This window comes from Malania oleifera, chromosome 2, assembly GCF_029873635.1.
Source record: "Malania oleifera isolate guangnan ecotype guangnan chromosome 2, ASM2987363v1, whole genome shotgun sequence".
NCBI classification, from domain to species: Eukaryota; Viridiplantae; Streptophyta; class Magnoliopsida; order Santalales; family Ximeniaceae; genus Malania; species Malania oleifera.
Genome location: NC_080418.1, coordinates 37,106,705 through 37,121,181, shown reverse-complemented (window position 1 = coordinate 37,121,181; position 14,477 = coordinate 37,106,705). Strand labels below are relative to the sequence as shown.

The window sequence follows — 14,477 nt, the reverse complement described above, 5'->3', positions numbered from 1 at the left end:
GAAGATCTTTTCATGTTTTTTTATCGAAAAAAAAAATGAGAAATAAAATAAATATCTTTCAAATAAATAATTTTTTGATTTTATATTTCATTAGCATTTGATTTTTCTTAATCACTAATCACATTAAAAATAATTTTTATTTAAAATTAAATAATGATTGATATAGAGATAAAATAAAATGGAAAAAGAATTTTCTTTTCATTTTGTTAGAGGTCTCAAATCTTCTGAAAGATGAGAAGGGTATGAGATGGGAGATGAGTTACTTTTCATTGTGTAGCTCAAGTCTAGTATGAAATAGGAAAAGAAAAAGGAAAAGAAAAAAAGAGCCTAATTCAATGGTACTATTATGCATGCAAACAATTCACTTAATTGTATTATTTCGAGAAAAAACTTTTAAATGAGATATATTTAGTGTGAATCTCAAAACTGTGTGCTCTACATTATTTAAATAGGTTTAAATACTAATATGATACATCGTAATTGACTGTGGGATTCAAAAAATTAATTCATCAAGAATGAATGTATCATTAGAATAATTAGGATAACCACAATTGTTTCATATGGGATGGTTTGGGACCACCAACAAAAAACTTTTTTTTGCAAAAAGTATTTATATGTGGAATAATTTTTGAATAATTTTTTAAATATGTTTATAACAATTCAGTATGTTCTACCATGTTATGATTATATATGTTTTCTCATATACAATACAGATTGTTTTACCAAGTATGTTTATGTACTGTGTATGTATAACACTAGAATACTCATGTTGTCACACACTGGTATTGTATTGAATGATATTTTGATTTGTATATGATATCACGTTTCCTACTGTTTAGGAAATAGTAATGAATTTCAGGTTACCTTTGGTACCCTTGGGTCCAGGTGGATTATGGTTTACTAGGATATCATTATGTGAAAAAAAAAAAAATTATCATATGGTAAATAAGCAGGTCATTACAGGTATGCCCAAGGCGGGGACGTAGGCTGATTTGGCCGAACTTCAATAACAAATATTGTGTATCTCTCTCTCCCTATCTCATTTACTTTTCACACTTTAATTTCATTATGTGTATGTCTGTTCATGTTTTGTTATAACTATCTTACATGCACACAGAATTAATTTAAATAAGATATGCAGCACATGTGTATGTATGCACACATTATTCACTTACTTTACATACACGTTTTATTTTCGATGTGATATGAGCTAGGGTGAATCGACGTAATTGCTTAAATTAGCGAAAAAGTTTTAAATGTTCAATTCACCTCCCCTCTTGGGATCACACCAATTCCAACATGCCGCCACAACGGCAACCTTCCAACCATCTCTTGGCATAACCCATATTTCTCCTTTTACACGTGTGTTCCTTTTGTGTTTATGACTGAGGGAAGTAGGAAATTATTCGATGGTGTTGTGTGGGGTTTGGCCTAGCCAAATAAGATGGTATAGATGGCATTTGTATTGGCCATCCTCTCTCTCTCTCTCTCTCTCTCTCTCTCTCTCTCTCTCTCTCTCGTTAACTAATATGTCCATGTGTGGCCTTTTCTTTTGTTTTGAGCTTTGTGGATGAGTCCCTCGGGGAGCCCTGTCGTACGTTCATTAATTAATTTTTCATAGAGGAGGGGAAAGCTTTATAGGTGGATATATATTGGGCTTAGACATGATGGGTGTCATAGATTCATATCTAGTCGATGACATGCAAGGCACCGCCTATGCAAACCATGCATTGGCAGCCTAGTTAGCTGTTGGTTTCGCGTTTAGCTATTTTGGGAGCCAGGAATATGGGATAATGGAAAGAGGATGAGCTTATGTTTGGTTTCTTTCGAGTTACATGTGACTTTAGGGATGACAAAATGGGTCACATGTTGAGATAAATGCGTCGAATCCGAATTGATCAGTTTATAAATGATTAGATTGTATTAATCCCAAATTCAATCTAAATGAATGAATTACAGACATCCTTCAAGTTTTGATCTGTTTTACCCCTACATAACAAATATAATCTCATTGGGCAAGCAAAGTAATTGTGGCAAATGAGAGGTGCGTTTGAAAAGAAATACGTTGAAACTTTATCTTATTTTAACAGTACAAAAGCATATCATCATGACGTACTCTGAATGTACCCATCTTTAGTTTGAAGGAAAAGTCCAAATTAAAGAACTGATGAGGTCATTTACACACTGCTTTTTCCGTGGCTCTTTCTCCCAATCCCAACCTGTATGTTCTATGCTCATTTTATTAGTAATATCTTATTAACTTGATTGATTGGTTCATCATCATCGAATCAGATTGGCCACGTGTCGTCATCCTACGACTCTCAGGAGCCAACTTTGCACGATTTGGTGTCGACTTCGGATTATGATCCTGACCAGTTGATTAGGTGATCTCCTTTTTTCCTTTTTTTAATTTCTAGCTGGTGATATTTATAAGTTAAAAATTTTATTTGTAATTTTTTTATAAAATATGTTAATTATTTATTTAAGTGGTGTTAGACACTTCACAATAATTTTGGAAGGCGCTAGAAATTTTACCTATTTTATATTTTTTATTTAGTATTTATGATACCATTATGTTTATTGAATATATTTCTTAATCAAATGAATTTTTTTTGGTTTAAATCTTAATCTATTCAAAATAAAAATTCTAAAAGTAAATTTACCTCACTTTTACTGAATTTAATTTTCAAAAATGCTTTGCTTTGCTTTTAAGAAATAACATTTTTTCTTTAGAAAATGATTTACACTATATATATATATATATATATATATATACATACACACACGCACATACAAAATGTGTACATATACCTTTAGTTTATTTTGTTTTCTTAACAAAAGAAATTTATAAGGGTCAAACATTTAACTTATCTAAAATATATATATATATATATTTTTAAATGTAATCTTATCTAATTTCGATCTAATTTACTTTCTTTTAGCAATATTTTGTCTTGCTTTAAAATATTAAAAATATAAGGACATTTTTCTATATAATAATTTATCTTATTTGTACTTTTATTAATAGTATGGATATTTTTATTTTCAACATGATATATGATAGAGTTTCTATGCCCAAAAAATTTAGAGTTTGACTTTCATTAAACTCATTTTTTATTAAAATTAAAATTACATGACAAGGTATTATTAAAATCACTCTTGAGATCCCACATTTTTATAATGGTATCATTTGAATTAATTAATTTTTGATATATATATATATATATATATATATAATAAAATTTTGGAAAAAAAAAATTTGTTAATGGTATAGTGAAATATTTCTTAATGTAGACATACCATTCAACGACGTGAATTATTATATATATTTTAAATTTTTTTAATGTTTTTTTGAGTTCTGCACGTAACCCTAAGAGATATTTACAATAGTGATGGCCATGATGCAATCACAAGAAGACTACGCCCAACTGGTGCCGGCTACATTCATGCTGAGCTGAGGCTTATGCCTATTTTTTACCCGTTCTGCAATGATGGCTTCATCTTTAGCCAATTTTCTAGCATTAAGGTCTTCTTATGTACCCTTCTACTTGTATCTTGGCGATTTCATTTTCTGTCCAACTTCCTTTAATTTTATATGTATATAGCTTAGGAAACTTAATTACGAGGGGAGAAATTATACAGAAAATCTTTCCCTCGTATCCGTCTGCCTAATTCTTTAAGGTCAAATTGACCATATTCACAAAGAACCCATTTTCAATAAGTATATAATTAAAAAAAATATGTAGACAAATAGAAAGGGTTCTTACATAATTTATCTTAGGAATAATGAATGACTTGGTCTCCTCACCTAGCTGGCCTTCTATTTCAAGGTAAGATAACAATCCCAATGGAAAAATTGTATTATCATTCTGACTATTGTTTTTATGTATTAAATTAAAACTTACCCAACAAGAAAAACAGGAAACCAAAAAAGAATACATTTGTATATGGACGCCACGTGGGTTGCTCTAAAAGAGAGAACTATGGATTCTGAAAACCAGCAAGTGAAGAGGTGAGGGTGAGTCCACACCAAACTATGTCCTTTTGGATCAATTTTTTATTTTAAAAACAAAAAGTTTAAAAAATATATTTTTATTTTTTTCCTCATCAGGTACTATTAAAAATAATATAAAAAAAATTATATAATAATTTTTATAAATTTAATTTTTTTTCTCACTTTATTAATAGCAAATATGAAAAGAATATAATGCAACAATATTTCATGAATTTTTTTTTTTTTTTTTAATATAGCACTCCACTCTTTTAATTTTTAAAAACCACCAAAAGAACCCTCAAGATTTGATTTTATTGATAACGTAAACCGTCCTTTAGTCAATGGTTAGTCAACAATTATGCATATGTAAAAATATAATTTATTTTCTTTGCAAAATGGTATTTTCCCCTTTTCATTCAACTATGATAGGAATATGACATCAATTTAATAAGTTAAGTTGAGAAAACCGGTCAAAAGAATAATAATCGTAAATGGAGACTATTTCTCAAATTGACTAGTCAAGCTGATTCCATTGATTTGGCTTAATCCACATTAGCATAGCAATATAAATCTATTATTATTTCAAAAAATTTAAAAATATAAAAAAATCAAGAATTACTAATAAATCATAAAAAAAATACCTTGTAATTGTAATGTTACAAAATGTTTGCTAGATTAGATTCAAAACCGGCCAACTTCCAGATAAACTAGCTCAAACTTTACGGCCAATCAATTAATAGAAGTCTGAGTTTCTTTTCTTTTTTTTTTATTAATTTTTTATTTACATTGTATAGGACTAACATTCATTTTATAATTTTAATTTGTTTTTTTGAAAGAGTTAAGCACCAGCTAGAAAAATACAGAAGAGAAGAAGACAAGACTTCAATACAAAATATAAAAGATGGACAAGTCAATTTCAGATCATTCTTGTACCTTTTGCAATTTGTAAGGCAATATACTCTGGCACCTTCCCTTCAGAAATTATCTCATTAATGGCTCTCCACCTATAGTAAATGCAGGCAAACCGCATCACCTTTTGAATTCCATGTTGCTTTGTGTTATTCAAATCTGATGAGAAATTACAGAGACACCCTTTCATGTATTTATGTGGCTATTTTGTGAACGAAAAATATGTGACGGTGAGTTTTACATTTATTGATATTGAATGTACGAGGAATAGGACTCATTCGCTACTTATTTTATATCCACAAAACAGGCACATAGGCAACAAAGAGGAGTAGGTTCTCTGTATAATTTCTCCAATTTGATAAGCATATTCAAATTTGCTTCCTAATTTAAAATATCATCTATGATGTTTAGATTTTTGCAAGCTAAATAGAAATCCTATTAAAAATTATGGTAGTAAAAAGAAAGGATGTTCTCTGGTTTCGGGAGAAGATCTACATATTTTACATAAAAGATCAAGTTTGTCGCAACGTCTTGGAGGGTCAACTTCTTAAATGAGGGGGTCGAATCTTCAAATCGCCTCGACCGAATGGCGAACTTGAACATCAATGAAAATTAGTAATATATGCAGTGCAAAGTGAGTTGAAATATAATACAATGGGGTCACCACTAACCTATTTTTATCTCTAGGTGAGGTTAGAACACCTATTCAATATGCTATTGTTGGCCTAACAAGACTTAATCCCGTTTTGATAATGACAAATCAAGGCATTTAACTGTGTCATTAAGTGTATTACAGGTATTAAGATCTTAAAGCATAATGAAAGATGCAAAATGGGAAGCAATGAAGCATACAAGACAATGATAGATCGCTATTGACATGAAGCTTGTATAAAGACCAAGCTTAAAGACATGAATACTTGAATAGTTTGTATATTGCAAATTAGGATTCGCGTAAGTACACCTCAATTGAATTATGTGACGAAACTCTTAGGTAACTTAGTTGGACCTTAGGTACTTTTAAATTCTCGAAAAATATATTTATAAGGTCAAAAGTTATTTCAAAAGACTAAAAGGAAGGTACTAGCACCCCTTTACACCTGTCTGATAGACGGTACTTGGTTAGGTTGGGATTATCTCTAAAATCAATCGATCAAGACTCAGATTCTTCATTTTTAGTCAATTACCAATCCATAATATATTGGATAACCCTGCGAAAGACAGAAGCTACCCTTACCTTGGAATCCCTAAAGGCGTGTGAAAAAACAACTCCTAATTATCCTTATGAGGATTAATTATTTTATTGAGTTTATTCTATATTAAGGGTTTTCTTTACCTGACCTTTAAATATTAGGAGATCTTGCAAAAGACAAAAACTTCCCTCACCTCTAATTTCTTGAGAGCATGTGAAAACATACCCCCCACATCCAGAGAAAAGTTAATTATGGAAGTTCATTTCAATAACCTAACGAATGCAATCAAGAGATAAAACCATTATTCAAAGCATGTGAGTTACAAGATACAAATAAAATGCATATGCAAAGTATGCACCTAAATCAATGAGTCTAATAGAATCACTTACCAAGCCAACCCGAAGTGATTCTACAAGAATCCTCACCCCTCAGGTGATAATCGTGAAAGAATATCAAACAGAAGAACATGTCAAAAACATGAGCAGCGGAAAAATTTGTATCTCCGTCCATTATGCTTGACTTGTAAATATACTACTAAGAACTACTTCAATCTCTAAAAAAGAGAACTATTATTTTATGAAGTGTCTTCTAGTCTTCATCTTAGACATGATGGGATAGATTGATGGAATACACAGACCCTTTTATAGGCAAGACTAGGGACTCTTCACATAACTCTTATAACTTTAGAGCTCCCTAATTAGTTCTATCCATCAAGGAACAAATATGAAGATTTTGTAACTTTATCACTAATAAGACTATTAATTCGTGCACTCATTGGATAAATAACCACCAAGTGCATTTAATGTGGAATGCAAACAATCACAAATATCACTTAATGTGCTTATTGGAACGGAACCATAAAATGAAGATGAAATGTGAATCACTTTAAGGGAATATTTATAAAATAATATAAATATTTCTTGCATTCTCCCACTTGGTTCACATAACACAGATTCTTTATCTAAATGAGCCATGATATAACTTTAATAGCATGCACATAATCTTTATTGTGATTGCTCCCACTCACTTAAGTCATACCACACAAGGAACCATAGCGTTAGCGCTTTATTTATCAGCCATTCCCTTCTGTGTTACAATGCATAATATTTGACAAGTACTTTAGGAAAAACTTTATGAATGATCAACATCATTTGAGTCCAACCTTAATATCTCGATGGATATGATGAATTTATCTTTATACGCGTAATACTGAATAATTCATCAAAATAACTCTCTGTGTGACAAAATGTCAACAAGTACAAGAAAAGAAAAAAATAAATGCCACAAAGGCCCATATTATCCACATGACCCTTAAACTACATAACCGATAAACCTTTAGTCATTAGATCATAAAATTTTACTGTTATAATTGATGACAAAAGTTTTATGGAGAAATTTTTAAATTTATATTTATTTTAGAAGCAATTTTGAAATTATAGTATTAAATATTGTTTTACGAAATTTTTAAAAAACTCATTTTGGTTACACACTAATAATAATCTTATTTACTTATTGAGCGTCGTCTCACTCCAATCATATTTTTATTTTAGATAACTTTGAAGGGCATGTCGGAAATCAGGCTTAGCAAGCATGTGAGTGGGGATAGAAAAATAAAGATTGATTAAAAATATTAGTATAATGCCAGATATTTATACTTGGGTAATTTTTATTCTTTTGAAATAAATAATTGTAATATGGATAATTAGCGCTCTGGTTTAATAATAATTGAGTTTATTTACTTCCGCTGTAAATCAATAGTAAAAGGTAAATATCTCAGACCCTTTGGGGTTGGTGTATTACAAAAACCCTTAAGTTATCTCATGTATACTTCTTCATCAAGATCCCCATTAAGGAATGTCGTTTTCACATCCATTTGGTGTAACTCTAAATCTAAATGAGCTACCAAAGCCATGATTATCCTAAATGAATGCTTCTACGAGACCGGAGAGAAGGTTTCATAATAATCAATGTCTTCCTTTTGAGTGAAACCCTTAGCAACCAATCTATCCTTATATCGTTCGACATTACTAGAAGCATCACGCTTGGTCTTAAAGACCCATTTACAACCGATAGTTGCCTTCTCTTCTAGTAATTCGATGAGATCCCAAACTTGGTTCTTATGTATGGATTCCAACTCTTCTTTCTTGACATCTAGCCACAGTGTAGATTTATCTGCACTCATGGCTTGTGAAAACATGATTGGATCTTTTTTAGGTCCAACGTCAAAATCAGACTCCATCAAGTATACAACATAGTCATCTGAAATTGCAGGTTTCCTTATTCTTGAGGATTTCCTAACTACTACTTCTCCATTAGGTAATAATTCAGTAGAATCTGATTGTAACAATTTACTTGTTACGGGTTGAACCTCTTCTTCGTGAACATCATGTCCTGGCAATGGTTGTTCTTGATGACCTTGCGGTTGATTTTGACTCAATTCAACTAAATGACCCCCAACAACATGTTCACGTGTCTCTCTGAACTTAATAGTTTAAGAAAGATCATTTTCACTAGGTTCACAATCCTCAATAAACCTTGCATTTCTTGTTTCAACAACTTTTAGTCTATGAGATAGACAATAAAACCTAAAACCTTTAGAGTTTAACACATACCCAATGAAAAACACACCGGTTGTCCTAGGATCGAGTTTCTTTATATGAGGATTATAAATTCTCACCTCAACAAGACAACCCCATATATGTGTATGATTCAAACTAGGTTTCCATCCATACCAATTTTCAAAAGGTGTCTTGGGAACAGCCTTGGATGGAACACGATTTAATATATACACAGCAGTTTTTAGCGCTTCACTCCACAAGGTTAGTGGTAAACTGGAATGAGCAATCATGCTCCTTACTATGCCCATAAGGGTGCGATTCCTTCTTTCAGATACACCATTTTGTTGAGATGTGTCTGGCGTACTGTATTAAGCAACGATACCTTCTTACTCAAGGAATTGCGCAAATGGACCAGTCATTTGTCCATTTTCTATGTACCTACCATAATATTCTCCTCCCCTGTCAGATCTTACGACCTTGATTTTCTTTTTCCTTTGTTTCTCTACTTCTGCCTTATAAGTCTTAAAAGCATCTAGTGCTTCAGATTTTTCATTCAGAAGATAGAGATACATAAACTTAGAATAGTCATCAATAAATGAAATAAAAAATCTCTAACCATTTAGGCAAGGAGTGGAGAATGGTCCACAGATATTCATATGTATAAGTTCAAGAATGTCTAAGCTCCTTCTTGAACCTTTAGATATCTTGTTGGTCTGCTTGCTTTTTATGCAGTTCACACAAGTCTCATAATTAGTAAAATCAAGAGTTTTTAGGATTCCTTCATTTACTAATCTCTTAATCCTCTTTAAAGAGATATGTCCCAATCTCTTATGTCATAATAAAGAGGAACTTTCATCTAAAAGGTTCCTTTCAATTCCAGCAGTAACATTCAAACATAAATAATTTTGCTCAAAATTAGGATCTAAGTCAAGCTTGAAAAGATTTTCAACTAAAATACCAATACCAATAGGAACTTTATTTCTAAGTATAGTAACAAAATTTTCAAATAAGAAACCATAACCCATTACAGCCAACCTCGAAACAGAAATCAAGTTTCTTGAAAATTTTGGTATATAAAATACATTATTTAAATCTAAAACAAATCCTGATCGCAAAATTATTCTAAATTTCCCAACACCCACAACCAAGGGTTGTCCTTTATTTCCTGAATAGACAAATCGTTCATTTTCCGTTGGCTTCCTTAGGTTGAGAAATCCTTGCATAGTTTAACAACATGATTGTAGAACCAGAATCAATCCACCAAGAATTTTTAAGAGCTTCTACAAAAAAAGATTCATGAGATACTAGAGATAAGAATTTACCTTTCTTTTCTAACCATTTATTGTATTTCAGGCAATCCTTCTTCATATGACCCTTCTTGCGACAAAAGAAATATTTAAGTGTCTTATCATCATTTTTCTTTATTGACAAATTTTGCTTCTTATTGCCTTGGTCAAATTTGCCCTTTTTGATTTTTGACTTCGCATGAGCCACCAAGTGAGCACTTTCTGGTTTGTCATGCTTCAACTTCTCTTCCACTTGAACACACATGGTTATGAGTTCCGTTATTGTCCTATTTTCTTTATGAATGTTGTATGAAATTTTGAAATGTCCATACTCTGGTGGAAGAGAGTTCAAAATGAAGTGAACCAAAAATGGTTCCTCAATCTCTATCTTTAAGGATTTTAATCCAGCCGCTAAGTCCCTCATCTCCATGATGTGATCACGAATACTTTTAGAGTTTTCAAAAGTTTTGCTAGTGAATTTCTTCATTAGGATACTGGCAAGAGTTTTGTCAAAACTAACAAACTGATCTTCAATTGCCTTCAAAAAATCTTTAACATGTTCATGCTCACCAATCGCATTTCTAATGCTCTTTCCTATACGGGACTTTATAGCATTAGACTTAAACGATTGATTTGCTCCCACCATACATGCTTATGAAAGAGTTCTTGTGCGTCACCATCCTTAGGGGTAGGTGGTTTCACTTCCCGAAGTGCATAAAGGAATCCTTCCAGTTAGAAAAATTATTATCTTCAAGCATTGGAACATGTTGTGCACTATTAACTAAAGAAAAAACTGCAAAACCAAAAAATGACTTTAATGTTATGAAATAAAATATTAAAACTTTATATAGTAAACTCCACCTTCCTATGGGCCAAGGATGCAAAACGCATGAATTTAGTAGTAAGACAAATAAATTTAATCAATATGACAAAGAGTTACTCATTCTCTTAAGTGCATTACATTGATAAATTTACTTTCACATGCTAACTAAATTATAAAATCACCAACTTCCCTATAGGGCCGAGTCACTGACTTCATAACTTAATTACAATTTTTAATATCAATAACCATATTGTGGCATAAACTTTTAAATTGATTAGCTTTATTTTGATGCTATGGCTACTCCCAAAATTTTAAATCAAGCCACATGACATTTATATTGACTTCCAAGATTGATTAGGAATTCTTGGGTGAAAAAATTTTAGGCCCAAAACAACTCCAAATAGAGTCAATATTACAAATCAATCATAGGCTAAGAGGCTTGGCTCTAATACCAAATGAAAGAATATCAAACATAATAACTTGTTAAAAACATGAGCAACAGAAAATTTGCACCTCCATCCATTGTGTTTGACTTGTAAATTTACTACTAAGAGCTACTTCAATCTCTAGAAAAGAGAAATATAATTTTATGAAGTGTCTTCTAATCTTTACCTTAGACTTGATGGGATAGATTGATGGAATACACAGGCCCTTTTATAGGCAAGACTAGGGACCCTTCACATAACTCTTATGACTTTTGAACTCCCTCATTAGTTTCATCCATCAAGGAACAAATATGAAGAGCTTGTAACTTTATCACTAACAAGACTATTAATTCATGCACTCATTGGATAAATAACCACCAAGTACACTTAATGTGGAATGTAAACAATCACAACTATCACTTGATTTGGTTATTGGAACCATAAAATGAAGATGAAATGTGAATCACTTTAAGGGAATGTTTATAAAATAATATAAATATTTCTTACAAATCAAGGATTAAACAACCTCAATTCATCATACTCCTCCTCATGGGGATGTACACACACACTCACACTCACTCACTCACTCACGTAAGTATGTAAATACAAGAATACTTAAAGGAAAGAGGCAATCAAATAGTCAAGTGATATGCAAAATCATGCAATAAGCAAACCACACAAGAAAACTACTGAAAAATGATTGAAACTAATTTAAAAGGGTCCTAGAATTTTTCTAGATATTTTTTTCAATTCCTTTTTTTTTTTTTTTAAGATTCTTTTGCAATTTTTAAATATTTTTAAGGAATTTTTACAAATTTTATTTATTTTTTTTTTTTTTTTGACTAAAAAACTAGTAGAATTTTTTATACTTTTTTTTTCTAATTTTTCCTTATTTTTGTGATTTTTTATTTTGCATTTTTTGGATTTTTAATAAATTAAAAAATGAATTTTTAAAAACTATTTTTAATTAAAAAACAAAAAGGGAAGCAGTTCAGGTGGTTGAATCGGCTCAAATTGGTTCAATTGATTTGACCAGGTCAACAAGGAGGACGCAGTGACCTAGGTCAAATCGGGTTGACTTAGTTCAGAGGAGAGAGAGGAGGCAGGGAAGCAGATTGAGCTGCCACATGTCACCCATGTGGTGACAAAGACATCCCAAGTGGAGGTCAGGTCTACCAAAGGCAACTTGTCAATCCCAAGAGGCGTAAAGATCTCCCAAGTGGAAGCCAAGTCCGCCAAAGGCAACCTGCCCAGCTTAAGGGGCACGAAGACTTCCTAAATGGAGGTCAAGTCTAGCAAAGACAATTTGTTAAGCCCTAGAGGTATAAAAACCTCCCAAGTGGGAATTAAAACTCTTAAAAGCAACCTGTGAAAGCCCAAAGACCATGAAAACCTCAAAAATGGAAATCAAGTCAATCAGAACCAGTTGGCACGACTTGTAAGTCCCAAAGACCTCTCGAAGGTAGAAAAGTAAGTCGATCAAAGAAGCTCTATAAGTGACAAATCAATTAATGCAAAAAATCACCTTACACTTAGGTAGTTATTCAAAGTTGGGGCCAAAAGCCCTTTTCATTAATTTTGCAGAAGAGGAAATTACATAGTGGCAAAACGAGGGGCAGAGTACGATTCCAAAAGAAAAACTTTCGAATGCTAGTGCAGATTCAATCCTCCACACTCTTATCACTATGCTCTCCACAGCCAATCAAGCTTACCCTTGCTAAATCCAAGCTAGGAAATTTCTACAAAACCTAACTCATGTAGTCCTCAAAGGCAGCTTGGTATGTCGCGAAGGAATGCCCTAGTAGCTAATTCTGATAATCCTTCGATTGACGATAAGCCTCAACAACCTGGTCAACCCCTACCTTCTTTAGTAAGCTTAGTCTCGACCTCCCTGCAGCATGGGCTAGCTCCTACTCGAGGTCGGCAACTTGGCTCCTCAGCTCCCTGCACTCAAAGGAGTACTTATAAGTTTGATCACAGTACATTTTGCATTTCTCCTCAACTTCTTAGAGAGCTTCCTGGGTGGAGGCCAGCTTGTCGTAACACTCTTTTGAGTTCTAAACAACCACTTTCATGTTCTCCTTAAGTAAATGGGAGAGCATTAAATACTAGCACCAAAAAAAAGGAGGAAAAATAAGGATGATAGCATAAGTGAAGAAGAGACAAAATACAAGAGGAAGTCAAAACCTTGAAGTTTTGATGGGCTAAGGTGTTGGAAAGAACTTCAGGCAAAAGCTCCTCTAGCCCCTTGCGGTCCTCGCAGAGGAATGTGCACTTGGTGAGTTGATAAGCCATAGTTGGATCATTTAAAGCTAAGCTATTTGGAGGGAGTGAATTCTTAAAATATATGCACATAGTTGGAGATTAGACGTTGGGAAAGAGAAGGCTAGTGTGTTAAGAAGGATCAACCTCCATTAGGAGAGCGGCACCCCCCTTAGAGCATTAAGAGGGTGTCAAACTAGAGGTATGCCGAGAAAAATGAGAACTTGTTAGTTTGAGAGGGGTGGTAGTTTGAGGAACTAGAACTAGTTCAGCCAAGGGAGACTAGTCCTCCCAAATAAGATTAGTAGCAATTTGAGGAACATTTGAGCTAGACTCCTTCCTCATTTTTGACTTGGAGACATTCTTACTCATCCTCTTGAACTTGTTCACATCAATCGAATTCTCCATATCTACAAGAAAGGAAAAAAGTCCAAAACAAATTAAAGGAAAATTTCAACTAGTGACAAGTCCTAACAGAAGGAGAAAGAGTGCATGGGCTTAGCCCACACCTAGCTAGCACGGGCTCCTTAAGAAGGTCCTTATAAAAAATCGTCTCATGCCTACTTGCTGAGGCCAGGAGATGCTCATATACGGCTATCTCATATCCACTCAACTCAAGGAGTGAGTTCTTATACGAAGCTAGGTTAGGGTCTTTCCACTAGGTCTCTCCTCTCCAGTTGAGTTCCCCTAAGGAATAGAAAATTTTCCCTCCCACCCGTAATGTCAAGAAGGGTTGGCATGTACAAAACTCTTGCATGGGCGATAAGTAAAATAACACCACCTAGGCTTTTTAGGATAAGCCTTAAGTTGGAAGAAAGCCCTCACCAAGTTCAGGATAGGTGTGTACCTCATCAATCTCACCAAGATAGCAAAGCGAACTAGACTTAAATAAGAGTTCGGAGCTAGATGACTTGGAGCAAGCTCATAGGATTGGAGTACTTCGAACAGGAGGGGGTTTAAAGGAAGTCGCAACCTATTTTTGAAGTAGTCCTCATACAAGCTCACCTCCCCGAGCCGGTGTTGGTAAGCT

General features: G+C 33.0%; 1 protein-coding gene across 2 annotated transcripts in view; it reads right to left on the bottom strand.

The window, feature by feature from the left end:
* Positions 1-4,598: 4,598 nt before the first annotated feature.
* Positions 4,599-14,477, bottom strand: part of LOC131149530 (uncharacterized) — a 41,468-nt gene continuing 31,589 nt past the window's right edge. Inside the window, exon 7 of one of the 2 annotated variants that reach the window (XM_058100061.1) lies at positions 4,599-5,062. The gene's annotated coding sequence lies outside the window, so the exon portion shown is untranslated. The remainder of the gene's footprint in view (positions 5,063-14,477) is intronic. The other variant, XM_058100060.1, reaches the window with a different exon arrangement.